We start from the raw sequence: 11,431 nt of genomic DNA, 5'->3' as shown, positions 1-11,431 counted from the left end.
AGTACGGTCATACTTAAATGAGAGGGACACTGCTACATTGCAGGACTCTGCTAAATTAGCTGATGAGTATGCTTTAATCCACACGAATAAATTTCCATAGGGAATAACTTTTAAAAGGAAAAATAACACACAGAGTCAAGGTCAACCAGAAATTAAATCAGTGGTGAGTGAGAAAGATAAGGAGGAAGGAAAACCTGTGAAGGAAAGACAGTTTGGTCCCATTTGTAATTATTGTAAGAAACCTGGTCACGTAATAACCAACAGTTTCTGCTTGATGAAGAAGGAGAAGGAAGCAGTTCCAGATACTTGTGTGCAACATACTGAAACACAGGGTTCGATAAACACAAATGATGCTTTGTTAGAGTGTGACCAAGTTAAGAAGGGATCTGATAATATTATAACTAAAGGATTTGTATCCTTGAAAGAGGGATCCACTCCGCTGCCAATAAAAATCCTTGGGGATACTGGACCTTCTCAAACACTGATTTTAGACAGTGTGTTAAAGTTTAATGGTGAGTCTGACACTGGTGAGGTAAACTATGTACGAGGTGTTGGGAGTGCCCTTATGCCTGTACATTTGCACAGAGTAAATTTAAGATCAGGGTTAGTTACAGGACTTGTTAAATGGGAATACAACCTAGTTTACCCGTGAAGGATATTTCTTTGTTGTTAGGTAATGAATTGGCAAATGGACATTTTTTTTTCCCTGAAGTGCATTTGACAATAGAGTCAGAGGAACCACGGATGGATTCTAACACTGATTCTTCCTGTGTTGTAATTCGAGCTATAGCTAAAAAAAAGATTGATCTGCAGAATGAGGTTGTTACCGATGACTGTTCTACTCAGGATTCGAGTTTTGAAGATGTGTCAGAAACTTTCTTACCTTGTTCAAACCAGATTCTTAGAGTAAGTCTGACCATGAAGATTTGTCTCTGTCTTGGAAGGAGATGATAGCAGAGCAGAGAAGAGACCCTGAAGTTATCAAATTAAAAGAACAAGCTCTTCCGGATTGTGAAATTGATAAGGTGCCAGTAGGATATTATTTTCAGAAAGGAGTATTGATGAGGAAATGGAGACCGCCTATAATTCCTGCAAGTGATGCATAGAATATTGTTCACCAAGTAATTGTTCCTAACTTTTATCGAAATGAGATTTTAACTTTAGCCCATAGTGTGCCCTTGGGTGGACATCAAGGGGTGAGGAAAACTGTGGAAATGATTTTAAATTTTTTTTACTGGCCTGGTTTGAGAAAAGATGTGGCGACGTTTTGCATAACGTGTCATACTTGCCAAATTGAGGGGAAACCTAATCACGTTACTCCAGTGGCCCCACTACAACCTATTCCAGTATTCCCTGAACCGTTTTCCAAAATTATTATAGATTGTATAGGTCCATTACCAAAAACAAAGACTGGTTATCAGCACTTGCTAACTATCATGTGCACTGCGTCTAGGTTTCCACAGGCAGTACCACTTAGGAATATAACAACTAAAACTGTGACAAAGGATCTTATAAAATTCTTTACTTATGTTGGGTTGCCTAAGGAAATAGAATCTGATCAAGGTAGTAATTATATGTCTGGATTGTTTCAACAGATAGTTTATACATTGGGAGCTAAGCAGATTACCTCGTCTGCATACCTTCCAGAATCGCAAGGCGCCTTGGAGAGGTTTCATTCTACCCTCAAGACTATGATTAGGACGTATTGTGTGGAAAATGAAAATGATTGGGATGAGGTTATATACTTCTATTTGCAGTAATGGAGCGGTACAGGATTCATTAGGTTTCAGTCCATTTGAACTTGTATTTGGGCATAGAGTTAGAGGACCTTTGGCCTTATTAAAAGACCAATGGATTAATAAAGAAGTGCATACTAATTTGCTGGGCTATGTTTTAAAATTTAAAGACAGATTACATAAAGCTTGTAGCTTAGCCAGGGAAAATTTGAAATCGGCTCAGGAGATAATTAAAACATGCTATGATAAAGAAACTAGGATGAGGACATTTCAGCCCGGAGATAAGGTGCTGGTTCTTTTACCAGTGGAAACTAATTCTTTTCAAGCTAAATTTCATGGTCCTTATGAAATTGTCTAAAATTAATTATGTGGATTACATGATTAAAAACTCCAGATCGTAGAAGGCCAACTCAAGTTTGCCATATAAATATGATAAAGCCATATTATGAAGAACATTCTGCTACTGTGACTGTTGTGGTCAATAATAATGAGTCTGCTCTCACTAGGAACATAATGGATGATTCATCTGAAACTCATTCTAAACCCAACATTGTTTCTGTCAGGTTACTAAAGGCAACCATTCTGGGAAATATTGATGAGAAATTAGCACATTTACAGCCAGAGCAGAAGCAGCAGATGAAGCAATTAATTTTTTAAGTATAATGATTTATTTCCGAACGTTCTTAGAAGAGCCACAGTAGCTTCACACGATGTCGATGTTGGAGATGCCAAACCCATAAAGCAGCATCCATATAGGATGAACATGGAAAAATGTGAACTTGCTGAGAAAGAAATTAAATATATGTTAGAGAAAAATATTATTAGACCTTCTAACTCGAATTGTAGTTCACCTTGTGTTATGGTGCCTAAATCAGACGGTATTATTCGGTTTTGTACGGATTAAGGAAGGTGAATGCTATAACGAAACAGATGCGTATCCAATTCCTAGAGTAGATGATTGTGTAGATAAAGTTGGAAAAGCAAAATTCCTTACAAATATTGATTTATTGAAAGGGTATCGGTGTGTTCCATTAACGGATAGAGGTAGAGAGATTTCTGCATTTGTAACTCTATCTGGATTATATGAATATAATGTTCTTCCATTTGGGATGAAGAATGCCCCAGGTACTTTCCAGCGGATGATTAACTCTGTGCTTCAGGGTTTAAAAGATAAATGTGCTTATATTGACGATTTAGTTACAGGAAATGATACTTGGGATGCACACACTACCGCGGTGGAGAAACTATTTGAAAGGCTTTCAAAAGCTAACTTAACTATTAACTTAGCTAAAAGTGAATTTGGTCATGCCACTGGGACTTACCTTGGTTATGCTCTGGATCAAGGTAAGGTAGCTCCTGTTCAGGTAAATGTTTGGGCAATTTTACAGATCACCACTCCAACTTGGAAAAACACTCTCAGATGATTATTGGGAATGGTAGGATATTACCGAAAATTTTGTAAGAATTTTTGCTGATATTGCCCTTCCATTAACTAACCTCTTGAAGAAGAATGAAAAGTTTGAGTGGACAGTGCTTTGTCAACAAGCATTTGAAAATTTGAAAACTATGATATGTCATCAACCTGTGCTCTGGGCACCTGACTTTGAAAAACCTTTTTCATTAGCTATAGATGCTAGCGATGAGGCTGCAGGTGCCGTATTAATGCAAAGGAATGAGGGTGATGAGGTTGAGCATCCGGTAGCTTACTTTTCTGTACCAACGATAGTCCCTGCTGTAAGAGCAGAAACGACTGGGCTAGTGAATTATTCGCCAAAAGGAACTTGTCAGTCCATTTAAGCCGTTTTATTTCCTTCGTCGTAAATCCTTTGGGCAAGGCATATTTTGGCTGGGATCAGCAGTTACGTCGTGACGTCGAGGAATTCGTTACTTCTAGGAAAATCTCTCCTAATTGCCTGTGTAAATCATTTGGACTTTTGCATTTACTACTTTTAAGAACTGTGTTCGCATTTCTCGTTTTAAGAACTGTTCGAGCTGCCGCATAGCAGTTGACTTCCGGTTAAGTTAGTCGTTTGTTTACTTTTGGGTTTTTTTCTGAGAAGTGTTTAATAAAAAGTTTTATTTGTTTATAAAGAAAAAACCTATCTCAATTCTATGTTCATTGTTGCCGTATCGTAACACAGTATTGTCAGAAATGGAACTCTTACGATTGAACACTGAGTGCTCAGCACGAGACCTTTTAGTACAAGGTTCCCTTGAAGGAACGTCCCAGCGTGTAGAACTTATGGATAGTGATGCAGAAAGATTGAGTAAAGATGCCTTTCCATCTCCGAAACTGCTTATCGTTGTCCATCTCCTTGTGAAGACCGCTCACTCAGATTCGCAATATCCGGCAGATTAGCAGATGATAGACATTTTAGACAAACAGACAACGAAACAGACAGGCAGACTAACAAACTTCTAGATAGATAGATGTATTGACACACCGACAGATGGAAAAATGGATGTATTTTCCAGAAAGAACTATAATCTATAGATCAGTAAGTAGAAACGAGACAAGGACAGTGTAACTCGACAAAGAAACAATTATTTTTTTGGTAGAGGTGGATTCAATAGGGTCTTTTCTGAGATTCTCAGATAGTTAAATGGATTTAGTAAAATGGAAGGCTATGCGGTAGGGAAATTCTAGGCAGTTTTTAGCGTTGGTTACATGGTCGGCACAACATTGTGGGCTGAAGGACCTGTAATGTGGTCTAGATTTTTATAATTCTGTGTTTCCACGTGGTCGCATGAATGGAGGTTCTTATCAGGCATGGCTTAATCAGAGCAACTGCAAGTGGACACAATGAGTTTTGTTATTTATTGTTGCTGGTGATCTGCTAAACCATTTTCAGATAAGAAAAATGAAAAATAAAACAACAACAACAACAACAACAACAACAACAACAACAACAACAACAACGACAACTAGCAGGCTTGTAGGTGGAACATTCAGTGACCTGGTGGTCTGGGCCCAGTGTTTGTCTGATCTGGTTGGACTAACCTAGCCTGTAGAAGGAACAGACTGTGACCTGGTTGTAGGAGCCCAGTGTTTGACTGACCTGGTGTAGCTGGCTTGAACCAGTCTGAGTTGGACAGAACAGGAGAAATCACCTGTATTGCACGTGTCGGGGAAAGAGCCATAATGCTGGATTCACTGAAATTGCATGTTAACGGATTGATCTGATAAGCTAACAGACAGGAGTAGAGGATTTCAGAAACACAGGCTGCGACAAATCTGAGGAGACCAACCATCGGAGAAGTGGATAATGCCCAGATCGAAAAATTAAATATTACATAGGATGAAGAGGAGAGCGAGGCCAGTGTAGGCTCCTATTGCCGGGTGTTATCTTCCCTATTGTTTTTTTTTGGGGGGGCGGAGTGGTACAGAAAAGCCATTGGGTGTACACATACCTATTTACTCTGCACTGACTGCACAGCAGCTTCCGACCATGTGCATTTTATCCTCGAATAACTCTCGAGCAGTTTTTAGTTGTGATTTACATGTCATTGCACCACGTTAGTTTCAGTTTCCGTATTTTTCTGAAAGGATTTTTTTCCTCTTTTGTCAAATACGTTGTTGCCGATATTGCCATAGTTTCATAGTCTGATCTCGCTCGGCTCTCTGATACGACAGTGGTCGCATTTCGAGATCGACAGCCTTTTCAAATGGCTGTTCAGTCGAATATCGACATGCAAGTCATTTACTCCTTAATCAATAAATTATAACTGATGTTTTCAACCTCATTAATTTCACTACAATTAAACCCTTCAACAGTTTCACCTCTAATAATTGAAATGCTGTTGTTTATGGTGCGATCAACCTCTCATCGGTACGTGCCTCGTGTAAGTCAGATGCCTCGCTCGAAACTGTTCTAAAGTCTCCAGTCCATTATTATACTCCTGCCGGCGTGTGCCGATTAAGCCGGCGCACATTGGATTTCCGTTTATTGTTTCCAAAGAAATTATACCCTGCATAGCACTGGAAAAATGGTGTGCATTCAGACAGTTGCAACTACCGATAATTCTGTATTTATTTTTATTTTTTTGAATTTCCTGTAGTTAATTTAACTGCGATTGTGATCCTATCTCGGGGAAAATGCGGACTCTCCAAATGCATCACCTGTTACCTGGTTGGGATGGCAACAGCGGATCTGATCGTGGTTCTATTTTTCGCTTTAGTGGATCAGACCAACAAAATCTACATGTATTCTAGATCCCTGCTCATCACTCCTGTTTGCGCTCTGATACTTGTATTTAGGGTTGTAACGAGAGACTGTTCTGTTTGGTTTACGGTGAGTTTTACCTTCGATCGTTTCATCGCAATATGCTGTCGAAAGCTGCGGGAACGATACTGCACTGAGAGCACAGCAACGGTGGTTATGGTGACCGTGGTTATAGTGAGCTGCGGGAGATGTGTCCCGTTTTACTTTGCTGCTGAACCCTACGTCATTATTGACAACATACCCTATCATTGCGCCTTCACACATGAATACGCTACTTTACCTGTGTGGAAAGGAATCGAATTACTGGATAGTATTTTAACACCGTTGCTACCAATCGGTTTAATTCTAGTGTTCAATGGGTTAACAGTAAGACACATAATTGCGGCAAATAGAGTCCGCAGAGGGCTTCGGAACAGCAGCGATAAAGTGAAAGATACCGAGGTGGAAAACCGGAGAAAATCGATGATTTTGTTGTTTGCTATATCAGCTAATTTCATTTTATTTTGGATACCCTATGTAGCTCATTCTCTGAAATGGCAAATGGAAAACAATTTGTATCAGGACAGATATTTGAGTTCCCCGGTATATATACTACAACAACTTGGGTTCATGTTGCAAGTTCTGAGTGTGTGTACCAATACTTCTATCTATACGCTGACACAGAGGAAGTTCCGAAAAGAGCTGAAAAATGGAGTGAAGTATGTGGCTACATTAAATGGCCATCTGTGTAGATAACATCCGCGTCCGATTGCACTTCAGCGGAGTTTTCTAATAAAACAGTTTTAAAAATGGGTAGTTCATGAATTCAAACAATCATTTGCCTGGTCATCCTGAAATGTCAAAAGCCACGGAAGGTTGCATATTTCATACAGTTAAGGTAGGAAACTGGGCAAACATTTAATGGGATGACGTGATTGTTACATTGGTTGAGTAACTTCAAACTATCGCAGAGACTTGAAAAACAGAGGAGCAGGAATGGCTTCCGGACATACACAGGTTCACATGTTTCAAAATTGACAGAGTCGGGTAAAAGGGAGTAAGGTGAGTGCCATTGAAACACACGGAGAGTATGATAGTAACACTGCTGCTGAAAGGGAGGATGCAGTGGAGAGATTATCTATTGATAGACGGTGATTAGAACTCAGAAGCAGAAAGTGAGCAATCACCCGTTTGGGAGTATCCTGTAGGATCAGGTATACCGTACATTATCTCCAAATTAATAAAAGTAGAGACAGCGAGGACTTGATGGGGTGATAGATTTTGGACAGGTGGCATATTAGCACGGTTGTCAGAGACAACTTAAAATTCCTTAATATTCATTGGCACTTCCTCGGGTTAAAATGTTCAAATATGATAGTGTTTCTCAATAAGCTGGCAGCGGAAAGAGAACCATCCATTTTGGATCTAGTACCAGAAAACGTCACATATCTCCTCGCGGGTCAACTGGTCGACCATTTTTTATAACCATTCACTAGGAGCTGACAGTATGGAATGTATTTAATTGGTGCTATTAGGTAGGCACTTGGAGCCGAATTTGGGAAATGGTGCTCACCTTGAAATGCGCAACAAATGATTGTTAATGGAACAGTTGACTGAGGGTTCAGTATAGACTTGTCTTATTGAGGCGAGTGACGGAAGGTAGTGTACAGTAACCCTGGTTGACAAGAGATATGGAAAACCTCGTCACGAAGAAGAAAGATACTTATGATTCAGGAAGAAAAGATCAGACAGGGCTGTGGAAAGACAGAAGGCAGCAGGAAGGAAATTAACTGAGCTCAGAAGAATTGGAAAGGGACACGAGAATGTCTTCGAGAGTCGCATTAAGGTACACGAATAACAGAAGGGTAACGAGGGAGAGAGGGTGGGACATATCAGACGTTAAAGAGGAAACATGTTTCTGGCTTGCGAGGAGGCAGTGAAAGTTTTTAATGATACTTTGCTTCAGTATTCACCAGTGTGCGCGACCTTGATGAATGTGGATCCAGCGTAAAAAGCCGGATAGACCGGGACATGCCTGCGCTAAGAATTATACTTTGGGAACTTGTAAAACATTAAAAGAAACCATTCACCAGTGATAGAAGGTATGTACCCCATATATTTAGAGAAAGCTGGCGAAATTATTACTGCGCTTTTGGACATGATATTTGCGTCTTCACTGTCTACAACAGGTCTACCAGGGAATTGGAGAACGGCAAATGTTAATTCTCTTTTTAAGAAATGAAATAGGGATCGTCCTGAAAATTACAGGCTTGTGGGTATCCGGTCAGTAGTGGGCAAGCTATTGGAGAGGATAATAGAGAAGGGATTTATGAATATCTGGTTAAAACTATCCTGGATGGGAACAGTCAGCATGGTTTTTGGGAGCAGGTCGTCCCTTATGATCCTGATTGAATTACTTGAAAGAGTGAAAAAATGTACAGATGAAGACAGAGTAGTCAATGCATGGTGTATTGATTATGTAAGGTGTTTGACCGGGTTATGCTTGGTAGGCACATTCAGAAGTTCAAACGGAATTAGATCTAGCGAAACCTGGTTGCATACACTCAGAGTTGGCTTGTTAACAGAAGGCAGATTAGATAATAGAAAGGAAGGAGTTCTGCCTGGAAGACAGTGACAAGTGATGTTCCACAAGTAAGGTATACTGGTACCCTTGTCACGTGACTGGGGTTGAAGTTATACTGGACTTGAAGTGGTGGAGTGTTGTCATTTTCCCGCCAGTAGAGGTCATGTGACAGTTTTCTTTTACAGGGTATAAAAGGAAGACCCACCCTGTCAGGTGGGGCAGTTCGTGGCGGGATTTGCCAAGCTGACTTCATGTCCCTGCGTGATTTAATGTGATGACGCAGTTTAGTTAAAAATGAAGTTTTATATAATGCCTAAAGTTTGAAAGGTTATCGCCAACAGTTTCTTTACTGTGGAGAGTGAAGATAAGAATTTGGAAGATGCAAATCGAGGAGAATCGATTTTAGACGGTGGAAAGTTCGACCTTATTTGATCCTCATTCGGAAGGATTTCGTTGACTATTCTTGCTGTTAATCCCTGGGTTTGACCAGAAAGGATTTGAGAATAGTGTGGAAGGAAGGTCAGTGCCTTTAAGCCGTTATATTTTATAAAATTCTTCGTGGGAAAGTTCGACGCCGGGGAATCGAAGGACATCGACGTGGAAGAGAATTTAAATCGCTTTAAAAAGTCTCTCCTTTTAAAAGGACTGTGAGATTCTGAACATTCGGCATTCCGCTTTAAAGAACTGTTTTTTTTTCAATACCGCTTTAAGAACTGTTTGAACTGCAACGCTATTAAGAAGTGTGAATCTGCCGCACAGCAGCTGAATTCCGGTTGAGCTAGTGTTTGCTTACTTTTGGGGGGGTTTGTTTTCAGTGTTTAATAAACGTGTTATTTGATATAAAAACCCTTGCCTAACTCATATGTATTTATTGTTGCCTGAATACTTAACATAATTATGGGGGCTGCGTCCGGATTTGGATCGTTTGAGTTTAAAATGCTTTTTGAATTTTGAATCGGTGTTTTGGTAACGGGGATTACTCGATTCTTTTGTTTGATTGGCTTGTGAGTGGTATTCGGCAACGATGAATGTTGATGAGTTTCTGGATTCGCCAGACGTGGATTTTTTAGTGAAGGCGAAAAAAACTGAAGTATCTGAGATTGCTAATAGATTGCAACTTAAAGGTATTTTGGCGACTACATCAAAAGCTGTAATACAGAGAAAAATCGCATCACATTTTGTGGCTTCGGGTGATTTTGATGAATCGATTTTAGAATCGTTTCCAATAAGTAATCTGGAGATGCAGTTGCAAATCGAACAAATGATGTTAGAGAGGTGTAAATTGGAAATTGAACAGAAGCAGAGAGATTTTGAATATGCAATGGCGAAATTAAGGTCTGGGATTCAGTCTTCTGATTCTAAAAAACCGTTTGTTGCTAGTCAAGAAATTAAATTGGTCCCTCCATTTAGTGAAACAGAAGTGGAAAGATATTTTCAACATTTTTAAACTATTGCTCGGATGTCAGACTGGCCGAAAGATAAATGGTCAGTGTTGTTACAGAGTGTGATTAAAGGCAAAGCACAACAAGTTTACACAGCTTTAACTGCTGCGCAAGCATTAGATTATGATATTGTGAAAACAAATAATCTCAAAGCATACGAATTAGTCCCAGAAGCTTATAGGGAAAGATTCAGGAGTTTGAAAAAATCTGTGGAAAAGACTTATGTGGAATTTGCTTATGATAAAGCTGTGTGTTTTGAGAGATGGGTTTCTTCTAAAAATGTAAATGAGGACTATGAGACTTTGAGAGAGCTGATTTTAATGGAGGAATTTAAAAGAAGCATTCCTGTTGAAGTAAGGACCTACTTAAATGAGAGGGATACTGATAAATTGCAGGACTGTGCTAGATTAGCTGATGAGTATGTTTTAATCCATAAGAATAAATTTCCTCAGGGTAGAATTTTTAAGAGGAAAAATAATATGAAGATTCCAGGTAAATTAGAAATTAAATCAGAGGTTATTGAGAGAGGTAAGGAGGAAGGAAAACCTGTGAAGGAAAGACAGTTTGGTCTTATTTGTAACTGTTGTAAGAAGCCTGGCCATGTAATTGCTAACTGTTTCAAATTGAAACAGAAATAGAAGGACGCAGTTCCAGATGCTTGTGTGCAACATACTGAAGCACCTGTAAAGTTACAGGGTTTGATAAACACAAATGAGGATTTGTTAGAGTCTGACCAAGTTAGAAAGGGATATGATCATTTTATAACTGAAGGATTTGTATCCTTGAAAGAAGGATCTACTCTGGTGCCAATAAAAATTCTTAGGGATACTGGAGCTTCTCAATCACTGATGTTAGATAGTGTGTTGAAGTTTAATGAAGAGAGTGATACTGGTGAGGTAAATTACATAAGAGGTGTTGAAAGTGATTTTATGCCTGTACATTTGCATGAAGTAAATTTAAAGTCAGGGTTAGTTACAGGATTTGTTAAAGTAGGATTACAGCATAGCTTACCTGTGAAGGGTATTTCTTTATTGTTAGGTAATGACTTGACAGGTGGACAAGTTTTTCCTGAAGTGCATTTGACAATGGAGTCAGAGGAACCAGAGATGAATTCTAACACAGATTCTTCCTGTATTGTGGCTAGAGCTATGGCTAAAAAGATTGATGTGCAGAATGAGGTTGTTACTCATGACTGTTCAACTCAGGATTCGAGTTTTGAGGATGTGTCAGAGACTTTCTTACCTTCGTTGTTTGAAAAAGATTCTGGGAGTAAGTCTGACTATGAAGATTTATCTCTGTCTCGGAAGGAGATGATAGCAGAGCAGAATAGAGATCCTGAGATTATAAAATTAAGGGAACTAGCTTTACTAGGTAGTGAAATTGAGAAGGTGTCAGTAGGATAGTATTTGGAAAAAGGAGTGTTGATGAGGAAGTGGAGGTCGCCTACAATTCCTGCAAGTGAGGAAT

This window comes from Hemitrygon akajei, unplaced genomic scaffold (assembly GCF_048418815.1).
Source record: "Hemitrygon akajei unplaced genomic scaffold, sHemAka1.3 Scf000173, whole genome shotgun sequence".
NCBI classification, from domain to species: Eukaryota; Metazoa; Chordata; class Chondrichthyes; order Myliobatiformes; family Dasyatidae; genus Hemitrygon; species Hemitrygon akajei.
The sequence above is the reverse complement of the archived record's forward strand: the minus strand, read 5'-3'. Positions refer to the sequence as shown.